This window comes from Schistocerca piceifrons, chromosome 1 (assembly GCF_021461385.2).
Source record: "Schistocerca piceifrons isolate TAMUIC-IGC-003096 chromosome 1, iqSchPice1.1, whole genome shotgun sequence".
Classification (NCBI taxonomy): domain Eukaryota; kingdom Metazoa; phylum Arthropoda; class Insecta; order Orthoptera; family Acrididae; genus Schistocerca; species Schistocerca piceifrons.
In genome coordinates this window covers 1,242,231,787-1,242,244,592 of record NC_060138.1, presented here as the reverse complement: position 1 = coordinate 1,242,244,592, position 12,806 = coordinate 1,242,231,787, and the positions used below count along the sequence as shown (strand labels likewise).

At 42.3% G+C, this 12,806-nt stretch overlaps 1 non-coding gene across 1 annotated transcript; it reads right to left on the bottom strand.

Moving 5' to 3' along the window:
• Positions 1 to 3,044: 3,044 nt before the first annotated feature.
• Positions 3,045 to 3,128, bottom strand: Trnas-gga. Its single transcript is given in 2 exon segments — positions 3,045 to 3,079; positions 3,089 to 3,128. It is a non-coding gene; the product is annotated as a tRNA-Ser (tRNA).
• Positions 3,129 to 12,806: the final 9,678 nt, after the last annotated feature.

The window sequence follows — 12,806 nt, the reverse complement described above, 5'->3', positions numbered from 1 at the left end:
CTCTTCGGGGTGAAACCACACTGGCGCTATGCAACATCAAACGGTGCGCACCCTTCAGTCTCTCTAGCAATAGATGGCGCCACCATACCCGCAATTACGTGGTGCCGCCTTACGTGTAAGGCAAAGGAAATGCATTTACCAGGTGTCATTTGAATGAACCTCATAAATAGCTGACGACCGCTGGCTGTCGATAAATAAAGTCTTGCTGATATTTGGTGATTTTACGAGTCGTGAATTAATGCGTAAGATACTTGAGGCAGAACCTAGATTGAAGTGGGTACTACCTTAATTTGTCAATAGATTACGAGAGGAATAAACATTAACGCCATCTAGATACTGGTAAGTCAAGCGTGTCTCGAAAGGTATATGTTCGGCATTATCTCGGTCAGTTTCGCTCTGCTGCTTTAATGCCAGGCACAGGAGTAATAGAGGAAGTACTTTGTTCATTATGAACCGTCATAGGAAGTCCGCGCTTCTACGAGTCAGTAAACTGTGTTTCCTTTTAACCATTTAAGCGACACTGGTAAATATAGATAGCCTTAAACACTGTTTATTACTTTATTTACTGAAAACATTCGACTTTGTTGCTATTAACAAACTCACAATAGTTTCGCTGATTAGTAGGAATATCATTTCTAAATTAAGTCGGCCTGTTTGGGATATAGACAAACGAGTAACATATGGTATGAATATTGATCAGTGGCCTTCGAGGGACTAGTCTTCAGATGAGGTTTTGCGTTCAGCAAGCACTTGTCGCCGTGGATTTATTCTCCTGATATAAACGAAGCTAAGTTCAATTAACAACAAGATTTCCTACAATTTCAAGTATAAAATCAATTCGGGAGTCGTTTGTAAGCATATTTAACCTAGTTTCCTTCCGAGTCGTACATGTAAGCAAAGAGATTGTCGTGAGTTAACTTCCTAGTGACATTCAGTTTTAATGATTGTATACTGTGGAAAGATGTTTATAATAAAAAGTTAACGTTGCAGATAACATTGTTTCATAAATTAGGTCGAAAATGTGAATGAATTTTCCCAGCCGGATCCCATCAACATTCTGCCACGATATTTCGGCCCAATCATGGTATTTATAGCGAATTCCGCGCATGCGAATCGTACTGGCGGCTTACGGCGCATGCGTTAGGAGGTGACATGCGCGAGACAGCCTAGTTGTGTGTGCTGCCCTCAGTGATGAAGTAAGAACAAACTAATCGCTGAGCATGTCGATTTCGTTGTGACTGCATAATTTTAATAATCGGATTCCAATTTTTACCCAGCTGAAAGTCGTCATTACGATTCATTAAATTATCAGCAAGACATATTTCCACGGATTCTTTAATTACAGAGACCCAGAAGCTGGAAACCGATGCTAAAATTTTGGTATTATTGTATTCTGTTGAATTTCCCATGGAACTACAGTGTTCTGCCACTGCTGATTTTAAAGGTTACAGCAGACGAGTGTGTCTTTCGTGTTCTACATAGCGTTCCTGGACCATTCATGTTGACTGACCTATGTATGCAGAGCCACACTCCCAAAGAATTTCCCCAATTGTAAATCGTCTTTAACGGATCCGACTAAGGCCTTGCTCTTTGCTGGCGGACGGAATATGACATTAATATAACTATATATGACGGTAGTATCTGTTCCCGAAAGAACAGTTACCGTGGATGACCATGCAGCTTTGCTAGAAATGAAATGATAATTAAATAGACACCCTAGCTGCAAGCAGGCGTTGATACACTTCATTGGGGACATGTTGAAAACTGTAACTGTAACTGTTCTTTCGGGAACAGATACTACCGTCATATATAGTTAAAAATATGGGTTCCCGGCCTTTGACCTTCTTGTGCGAACGCACACGCTATGCCCGAACTCGTACGGGACTTGGTAGATTAATCTGCCACGAGTAATGAGTATGATGGGCAAACATCTATTAGGCGCACTACGAATGTAGTGTTGTGGACATGTTGGGAATGTGGATCTCACGGGAAGCGTGCAAGAGATAAGTCCCTGCAGACGCACTATCCTCTGTGCCCGCGGTGGCTCAAATGGATAGAGCGTCTGCCACGTAAGCGGGATATCCCGGGTTCGAGTCCCGGTCGGGGCGCACATTTTCAACATGTTCCCAATGAAGTGTATCAACGCCTGCTTGCAGTTAGGGTGTCTATTTAATTATCATTTCATTAATATTACTCTTCCTAAGCAATCTGCCTATTTTAGAAGACACGTTCCCGGAATATGGAAGGAACGCAGTTGATTTATAGTGGTCATCAGTGTCCTCAGAGCGTTGCTTCTTGTTATTACAATGGTGCATGGCCTTCCGTATTTGACGCGAAAAGTGTAGCCATTCTCTTTGAAAACCTTCTCCAGATGTACTACTTCTTCGTGAAGGCCAATTCCAAGGATTTTATCAATCGTTTGAAGACTGTTAAGCTCAGCAGCTCGGATTTACTAGTTAGCTTCGATTTGGTCTCACTTTTTACCAAAGTTCCATTATTTGATTCGCTACATCGTATTTGTAACTTGTTCAGTGTTCATTTGACGGCGTTGTTTGAACGTACACTCTCCTAAACTTAATTTTCATTTAATAACGAGTTTTTTGAACAAACTGACGGTCTCGCCATGGGGAGTCCCTTGTCCCCTGTGGTGGCCATCTTTTTATAGAAGACTTTAAAAAGAAAGCTCTTCAGTCTGCCGTCTTAAAGCCTACGGTTTTCTGGCGTTACGTAGATGATACTTTCGTTGTACGGCCTCAGACAAGAACTGAAGAAATTCCTTTGTCATCTAAACTCTTTACATTGGAACATCAAGTTTACTATGGAGATTGAGCAAGATGAGACTTTACCCTTTCTAGACATGCCAGTACGCAGTAAGAATGATGGGTCTTCGGGACATTCGGTATACAGAAAACCCGAACATACAGCTGCAATCACCCCGCACAAAATGGCTCTGAGCACTATGGGACTCAACTGCTGTGGTCATCAGTCCCCTAGAATTTAGAACTACTTAAACCTAACTAACCTAAGGACATCACACACATCCATGCCCGAGGCAGGATTCGAACCTGCGACCGTAGCGGTCGTGCGGTTCCAGACTGTAGCGCCTTTAACCGCTCGGCCACTCAGGCCGGCACCCCGCACAAACCACCGGTATTCTTAGTAGAACACGAAAGACACAACCTCTAAAGTCAGCAGTGGCAGAACATTGCACTGCCAAGGGATATTAAATGGAATACAATAATACCAAAATTCTAGCACCGGTTTTCAGCTTCTGGGTCCCTGTAATTAAAGAATCCGTGGAAATGCGTCTTGCTGGTAATTTCATGAACCGTGATAACGGATTTCAGCTGGACATGCTCGGTCGATACTCAGCGATTAGTTTGTTCTTACTTCACCACTGAGGGGAGCACACACAACTAGGTTGCCTCGCGCATGTCCCTAACTCATGCTCCGTAAGCCGCCAGTACGATTCGCATGCGCGAAATTCGTTATAAATACCATGACTGCACCAGGTCTCTTCAGTACTTCGTCTACTCACCTGAGGATGGCCGGAAGTCTGTGGGCCGAAATATCGTGGCAGAACGTTGTTAGGATCCGGCTGCAAACCCTAAAATTACTGGAAGAATATCTCGAAAATGTTAGCCGCTGTGCTAACATAAATTATTTCCGGTGACAGTGCACATGTACGGTGATTACTGTGAATGTGCAACGTGACGAAAACAGTTTATTCACACTTGAATGTAAAATCCATATTATTTGCTCAATTTTGTTTGACTTTATAATTAGAGGGATCATACTGGAATTCGTGAATATTTATTTTATATCTATAAGAGTGGCATCATGGAGGTACGATAGTTCGATGACAGATGACATCCTGGTTAATCGTGTAATGAATTGCTGGAAATCGGTTACAGAAGATATCGCAGAACATTCAGAATTTGGAGGGCGCTCTGATGCAGAGACTATAGTTTCTACAGTTTCAAACACTACCACAGTAGCTGGTGGTAGTCTGAGTAACATAGGGTCAAACGGAGCAGTGTGCGAAACGTCTAGTATAGATGCAGCGAGTGGTTAGCACACTGGACTCGCATTCGGGAGGACAACGGTTCAATCCCGTCTCCAGCCATCCTGATTTAGGTTTTCCGTGATTTCCCTAAATCGTTTCAGGCAAATGCCGGGATGGTTCCTTTGAAAGGGCACGGCCGATTTCCTTCCCAATCCTTCCCTAACCCGAGCTTGCGCTCCGTCTCTAATGACCTCGTTGTCGACGGGACGTTAAACACTAACCACCACCACCACCACAGATGCAGCGGGTAGGGGAGATTAATCGCCTGTGCTTGAAGAAGAGTTTCATGAAATTCTGATAGACACAGAAACGGCTGCAAATATGGATTTATATTCATAGCCCCAAGTTGTTTGCGAACCCTAGTCCTTTGGGAAATCTCGTGCTCCATTGGACTTACTTTTACTCACAGGTTAGAGATTGCTAATTTCGTGCAGATTTTTTTCACACTTTTGCACCACAGATTTTGTGCTCCTGAATCAGTGGTATGAATATTTACCACATCATGACTCGTGGGGGAATTAGAAATACATAAAAAATTATTCATTTTCATTGATTATTATTGCAAAAGTGGACGTACTGAAATGTATTTCATTGTTATGCTTGATAGAATCTGTCGAGTGAATTGAGCTACTTATGTATTTTTTTCAAAGAAAACGGCTACAACAAGAGACAAATTTAGCAAGCACTTTCATCTAAGACGCGACAGCAGAAGCCTCCGAAGAACACACGAAGAAAATAGCGTTTTAGCCGTTTTGTTGCTCAGTAACAGGAAAGATTATCCGGGTTGTGAAGAGACGTGAAATCGACACAGTCTTCACACACCCAGCAAATATCCGGCATCTAATGATGCCTGTTAAAGATGATAGAGGCCTCAGAATATACCAGATACCATGTGGGTGCGGACAGTTTTACGTCGGTCAGATTGTCCGCACTATTGAATAGCGCTGCTAGAAATTGGTAGGTGTTCCCGCCTACGCTATCCCGAAAAATCAGCGGTAGTGGAACATTAACTGGAATGGTTGCTTCTACTAATTCTACGCTTTTCACGATTCTTTTTTAACCAATTTATTGTTCTATTCCGCTTCCAACATCCTGTAATTGATTTCCATTTTCATTGGCTACAGATTCCGACGACGAAGACTGTGATGACGAAAATGATGATGATGATGATAATGAAGATGGCGCAAAAACCTGACGTGCTGTAGAGAAACAGGCTTCAGATTCGTGATCATAGGAGTCATTTTGTCATAAATTCATGTTTTCATGCAAACACCAGACAAAAAGTCAAAATTTGTGAGTTGTGTAATAGAAGTCTCGTCAAATGCAGTTCAGCATTAATGTCTTTTGTTTACAAGGTGTGAGGATTTTTTCCATAGTACTTTAAACTTACTGTCAAATGAGTGCAGTGCAACTTTCACCTGTCATTTAATGAATACAACGTAATATAGGGAGAACTGTTTCATCCTTGATCTAACGCTGAGTAGTTTTTGAATTATTATTTACCCGGGCCGGCAGAACCATAATGTAACACACGCAGCCACGTTACTCTTGCTCATTTTTTCACTAACGGTTTTATAATCCTGGCTACCGCAGCTATTGTAAGGCATGACTTAAGGAAGACCTCCGCGGGCTGCTGGTAAAATTGTCGTTTATTAAAAACGCAACCGGTTCGCGACTTAAAGCCGCATATCAGGTACAACAACATTAAAAGATCATAGGCATATCCGTCGTTCCTAGTCAAAATTTCCTATTCAGAGAATGTCGTCAGTACTATGGCGAGCGAAAAGTGAAGAAGACGTGCTCCACCCTTTAAAATTTGCCCGCATCAGTGTGACAGCAGGACAGCTCGATGCAGGGCAAGGCAAAAGTGGCCCGTCCCAACGACACAGAAAGACTCACTGGCGGGGGCAAATTTTAAACAATGAAACACGTCTTCTTTACCTTTCGCTCGCTATAGCAGTGACGATATTCATTGAAAAGAAAGTTTTGACTAGGCGCAATAGGTATGTCTATGATATTTTAACGTTGTTGCACCTGATGATGCGGTTTTAAGCAGCGAAACCAGTTGTGGTTTAATAAACAACAGGTTTACCAGCTGCCAGCGGAGTTCTTCCTAGCATCTTTGCACATTTTTGTTATATAGAGCGGTTACAATTAAACTTACACTTCTTCAGTGAGTAGGAGTAATCCGCTGAATTACAGGCCTGTATCACTAGCGTAGATTTGCCGTAAGGTTTTGGAACATATAATGTATTCGAACATTATGAAGTACCTCGAAGAAAACGATTTATTGACACATAGTCAGCACGGTTTCAGAAAATATCGTTCTTGTGAAACACAAGTAGCTCTTTATACTCATGAAGCAATAAGTGCTATCGACAGGGGATGTCAAATTGATTCCATATTTTTAGATTTTCAGAGCGTTTTCGACACCGTTCCTCACGAGCGTCTTCTAACCAAACTGCGTGCCTACGGATTATCGCCTGAGTTGTGCGACTGGACTCCTGATTTCCTGTCAGAAAGGTCACAGTTCGTAGTAATAGACGGAAAGTCATCGAGTAAAACAGAAGTAATATTCGGCATTCCCCAAGGAAGTGTTATAGGCCCTCTATTGTTCCTGATCTATGTTAACGACATAGGAGACAATCTGAGTAGCCATCTTAGATTTTTTGCAGATGATGCTGTCATTTACCATCTTGTAAAGCAATCAGATGATCAATACGACTTGCAAAATAATTTAGATAAGATATCTGCATGATGCGAAAAGTGGAAATTCACCGTGAATAAGGAAAAGTCTGAAGTTATTCACATGAATACTAAAAGAAATCAGCTAACTTTCGATTACGCGATAAGTCACACAAACCTGAAGGCTGTAAATTCAACTAAATACTTAGGGATAACAATTACAAATAACCTAAATTGGAACGATCACATAGATAATGTTGTGGGTAGAGCAAACCAAAGACTGCGATTCATTGGCAGAACACTTAGAAGGTGCAACAGGTCTACTAAAGAGACTGTTTGCACTACGCTTGTCCGCCCTATTCTGGAGTATTGCTGTGCGGTGTGGGATCCGCATCAGATGGGACTGACGGATGACATCGAAAAAGTACAAAGAAGGGCAGCTCGTTTTGTATTATCGCGAAATAGGGGAGATAGTGTCTCAGAGATGATACGTGAATTGGAGTGGCAATCATTAAAACAAAGGCGTTTTCCGTTGCGACGGGATCTCCTCATGAAATTTCAGTCACCAGTTTTCTCCTGTGAAAACATTCTGTTGGCACCCACCTACATAAGGAGAAATGACCATCACAATAAAATAAAGGAAATCAGGGCTCGCACAGAAAAGTTTAAGTGCTCGTTTTTCTATCAAGTAGATGTAGATGTAGAGTGTGGGCGGAAAGCTACTTTCCGTTTTATTTGCGCTGTTAGTAGTGGTAGTGTACTGGTATGGCGAAGTAGGATTGGAACACAAACATCAGCGTGCCTTACAGCTGCAATCAACATGGGTCTCGACAAGGTGAGCAGGGCTGTACTCGTAAAGCTGTTTCATCGAAACAACAGCAATAGTACGGCTGGTCTTTGTCAGTACCGACGCATTAAAGGAATACGGAGAAGTCCTCTTCCTGCAGCGAGGTTGAAGAACATGATACGGAAGTTCGAATAACAGGCGGTTTGGTAACTGCCCTTGCGAGAGGCTAACGGCCAATTGCGCCACTAATTGTTGAAGTTACTGTTGCCATGGCTGCAGATGTTCTTCAAGCAGTGCACAAGCTGACGTCACGACAGTTGAACACTCCACGGTCCGCCTTGTTTCGGGCAGTAGTACAGCAACCTCTTGTACGCTTCCACGCTGTTGTGAATACAAGCGGTCGTCACACTGAGCAACGGTTGTAACCTGGAACGCAAACATGGTAAGCAACAATTATTACTCTCTCTTGTGGAAATTAAAATGCGTTTCTTTCACTGATTTATTCGTTATTTTTTTCCACATACCCTTAAAAATGTTCCCACAAAATTTCATTGTCCTACCATAATTCGTTTTACACGGGAGCCCTCTCGAGGAGCCAAAGTTCAAATTTAACCACCCCGTATTCTGCGACAGCAAGGCTCAAAGCGGCGAAAAAGCGTACTTCTGAACATGATATCATATGAGTACAATTTGATCTGTGACCGGGGAGCGCACACAGAGCCATAAGAAACGACAATAAACAAAAAAATGACATCACATTTTCCTTTCTAAGGAACATGGGAGGTATAAAACTGTAAATTAAGAACTGTTTACTTACGATTCTCTTGTAACTTACTGTTGTTTGTTGAAGAATGTCTTTTTTTTTCAAGAACTAAAAATGGACAGTAAATAACAGAAGAACCTTTTGGAGAAAGACGTTTATATCAACTCAATAACGTCAAGTTGTCTTCACCACACTTCCCTTCAAATGTGTGAATGCGGTACTTAGGAAACTTGTATTGCAATACCTGCGTTATTTAACATACCAAACAAGCCACCAGAACTGTAACTGAAGAGAAAATCACTCAGACGTGATAATAAAAGTAAAAAGTAATAAAACTGGTTCCCAACACAGAAGAGACCAATGCTTCTATTGTTCCTACACCTGAGTACAAGCGGCAAGAATCTCCAACACATTCGCTTAACAGCAAACGCAGTTATAATTACAAAATGTTCGTGCAATGGAAAGTCGGGTGGAGTGTAAGAAAGTGCGAATAATCCATACAAAATTGTTACTTGTCAAGGAAAATGCCTATCATAACAAGAACAATCAACAACAGAAACGTGTGGTCCTCATGCAAGAAATGTGTATTGCTTTCAGCAGAGTAAGCTGCAATTATACACATGTTCGAAAGCATTTCTTCATGTACGAGTTGAACCTTATGTCATTGAATCAGCGAGTTTCGGCTGTTTTCAAAATTATTTCATGAACACTCATGTCTCTTGATAATTAACTAATGCTTGGAATGCAAAAAACACGATAACGATTTCGTTAATTAAGTAGAAAAATAACCGAAAACGAATATAAATCTTACTGTTGCTTTCCGGCCGCTAGGGGCGCTGGTGTCGCTCCAACTGGCAAATGGCAAAAATTTTAAAAACAGTGTGTGTCGCAATTGCATACACAGAGGTGACAAAGGTCATGGGATACTTATCAGTATAGTGCCAGACCTCGTTTTTCCCTGCGACCGTAGCGGTCTCGCGGTTCCACACTTTAGCGCCTAGAACCGCTCAGCCACCCCCGCCGGCATGCGGATTCAACAAGTCATTGGAAATCCACTGCAGAAATTTGAGCCATGCTGCCAACATAACCGTCCACAATTGCGAAAGTGTTGACCTCTCCATTATGTCCCGTAAATGTTCCATGGGATTTATCTTGGGCGATTTGGGTGGCCCAATCATTCGCTAGAAGAGTCCAGGATATGCTTCAAACCAATCGCGAACAATTGTGGCTCATGTAATATTGTAATTTTCGCCTAACAAACATTAATATACACTCAATAGTACACGCCTGATGGCCTAAAGTTATCGGACAATTGTAAAGTAAAAGAAATGAACCATCGCATAGCAGCGACCGAATCTATTATTATTTATCTTTGCCGTTCTTGCGCGGTGCCTGTAAATCTCTATGTACATGTATTGATAATGATATATAAAAAAGAATTCTGTTGTTTCACGACAAATGACGCATTTGGCGCCTCACCATTTACTGTTTATATTCCATGAAAAGCGGACACGGACTTGCTGCGTTCCGCAACGGTATTTTATATTTCATATTTCATGTGAAAATATTGAGTGAATATGCTAATCGTTTTGTTTCAATCAGTAAACATGTAGTTTCTTGTAATTGATTACGAATGGACAGCATCAAGAGGACATTTTGACTGTTACGTATAAAGTATTTAACCACAATGGTCATCTATTGTAATTTAATATCAAAAGGTACGTAGCATAAAAAAAAGAGTGTGTTAAAGATAAGTGTGCTTATTTTAGTAAATTAACCTCGATGATTTCCATCTCCTTCTTTACTTGAATGATAATTATTTTGTGTTAGTTCATCACCAGAAATTACCATCACGCTGATGGGCCGAACGCAGCATGAGGCAGAAGGAACATTATCGTTTTCCTATTATTTCTGGTTCAACTCTTTTTTTAACTGTGTAGTGTTGCATTTCTTTTAAAGTCTATAAATCTTCCGGGTGTGACTACATCGCCACTATAAAAATGCACAGAAATGATAATGTCTCTTCCGAACGATCTCGAATATATCAATGTGCTGCTCTTATTCAGGTATTTAATGCTCAACGTATGTTATTATAAAAGTGTAATCAATCCCTGATTCTGTTGCCAAATGGCCCACAAAAATATTCACTTTTTCGACATTTTTCAAAAAAAATATAAAATAACAATTCTTTTAATGCGAACATTTTTAGGTTAGGCTTTACCGTGACTGTTACTGACATTAAATGAAACCACAAGTTCACTGTTACCAGTCACCGTATACACTGCCGTATATACCGTATATACTCCCACATTTGTGGCAGTATACATGTGATGTGTTACGACAGCAAGAGGAACCTGTGACCACTCGAGGCAGTGCCACAAGCTCCTCCAAAAATCGTAACACAACACACACACAAATGTAATACTTACTAATGTAAATCCACCCTACGATGGAGGTTTAAATCTTCGAAACGCGTCGTAGAAATAAATAAAACGGTGACTGGTAATAGTGAACTTGTTGCTTCATTTAAACAATTCATTTTATTTTTGCTCCCCAAGAGCAACGCTACACCCGGTGATATAGTGTATGCTCAGCCATAAAAACACCATCTTTTTTTGTGAACATGAAGTCCAAGAATGGCTGAAAATTGACTCCAAGTAGCTGAACATAACAAGGACCCAGTCCACGCTATATAAACACCGCCCACACCATTATGCAGCCATCAAAAGCTTGCACGGTGCCTTGTTGACAACTTGGGTCAATAGCTTTGTGGAGTCTGCGCCACACTCGAACCCTATCACCAGCTCTTATGAACTGAAACCGGGACTCATCTGACCAGACCACGGTTATCCAGTCGTCTATTACCAACAGATGTTGTTGTTGTGGTCTTCAGCCCAGAGACTGGTTTGATGCAGCTCTCCATGCTACTGTATCCTGTGCAAGCTTCTTCATCTCCCAGTACCTACTGCAACCTACATCCTTCTGAATCTGCTTAGTGTATTCATCTCTTGGTCTCCCTCTACGAATTTTACCCTCCACGCTGCCCTCCAATACTAAACTGGTGATCCATCGATGTCTCAGAACATGTCCTACCAACCGATCCCTTCTTCTGGTCAGCATGTGCCACGAGTTTCTCTTCTCCCCAATAGTATTCAGTACTTCGTCGTTAGTTATGTGATCTACCCTTCTACCAACAGATATGGTCACGATTTCAGGGGAAGCGCCGCAGGCGATGTCGCGCTATTAGCAAAGGCACTCGCGTCGATCGTTTGCTGCCATAGCCCATTAACGCTGAATTTCGCTGCACTGTCCTAACGGATAAAACCGCCGTGTGTCCCACATTGTTTTCTACTGTTATTTCACGCAGTGTTGGTTCTCTGTTAGCACCGACAAGTCAACGTAGACGCCGCTGCTTTCAGTCATTAAGTGAATGCCGTCGGCCACTGCATTATCCATAAAGAGAGGTTGTTGTTGTTGTTGTTGTGGTCTTCAGTCCTGAGACTGGTTTGATGCAGCTCTCCATGCTACTCTATCCTGTGCAAGCTTCTTCATCTCCCAGTACCTACTGCAACCTACATCCTTCTGAATCTGCTTAGTGTATTCACCTCTTGGTCTCCCACTACAATTTTTACCCTCCAAGCTGCCCTCCAATGCCAAATTTGTGATCCCTTGATGCCTCAGAACATGTCCTACCAACCGATCCCTTCTTCTGGTCAGCATGTGCCACGAGTTTCTCTTCTCCCCAATAGTATTCAGTACTTCGTCGTTAGTTATGTGATCTACCCTTCTACCAACAGATATGGTCACGATTTCAGGGGAAGCGCTGCAGGCGATGTCGCGCTATTAGCAAAGGCACTCGCGTCGATCGTTTGCTGCCATAGCCCATTAACGCTGAATTTCGCTGCACTGTCCTAACGGATAAAACCGCCGTGTGTCCCACATTGTTTTCTACTGTTATTTCACGCAGTGTTGGTTCTCTGTTAGCACCGACAAGTCAACGTAGACGCCGCTGCTTTCAGTCATTAAGTGAATGCCGTCGGCCACTGCATTATCCATAAAGAGAGGTTGTTGTTGTTGTTGTTGTGGTCTTCAGTCCTGAGACTGGTTTGATGCAGCTCTCCATGCTACTCTATCCTGTGCAAGCTTCTTCATCTCCCAGTACCTACTGCAACCTACATCCTTCTGAATCTGCTTAGTGTATTCACCTCTTGGTCTCCCACTACAATTTTTACCCTCCAAGCTGCCCTCCAATGCCAAATTTGTGATCCCTTGATGCCTCAGAACATGTCCTACCAACCGATCCCTTCTTCTAGTCATGTTGTGCCACAAGCTGCCGGCCGAAGTGGCCGTGCGGTTAAAGGCGCTGCAGACTGGAACCGCAAAACCGCTACGGTCGCAGGTTCGAATTCTGCCTCGGGCATGGATGTTTGTGATGTCCTTAGGTTAGTTAGGTGTAACTAGTTCTAAGTTCTAGGGGACTAATGACCTCAGCAGTTGAGTCCGAT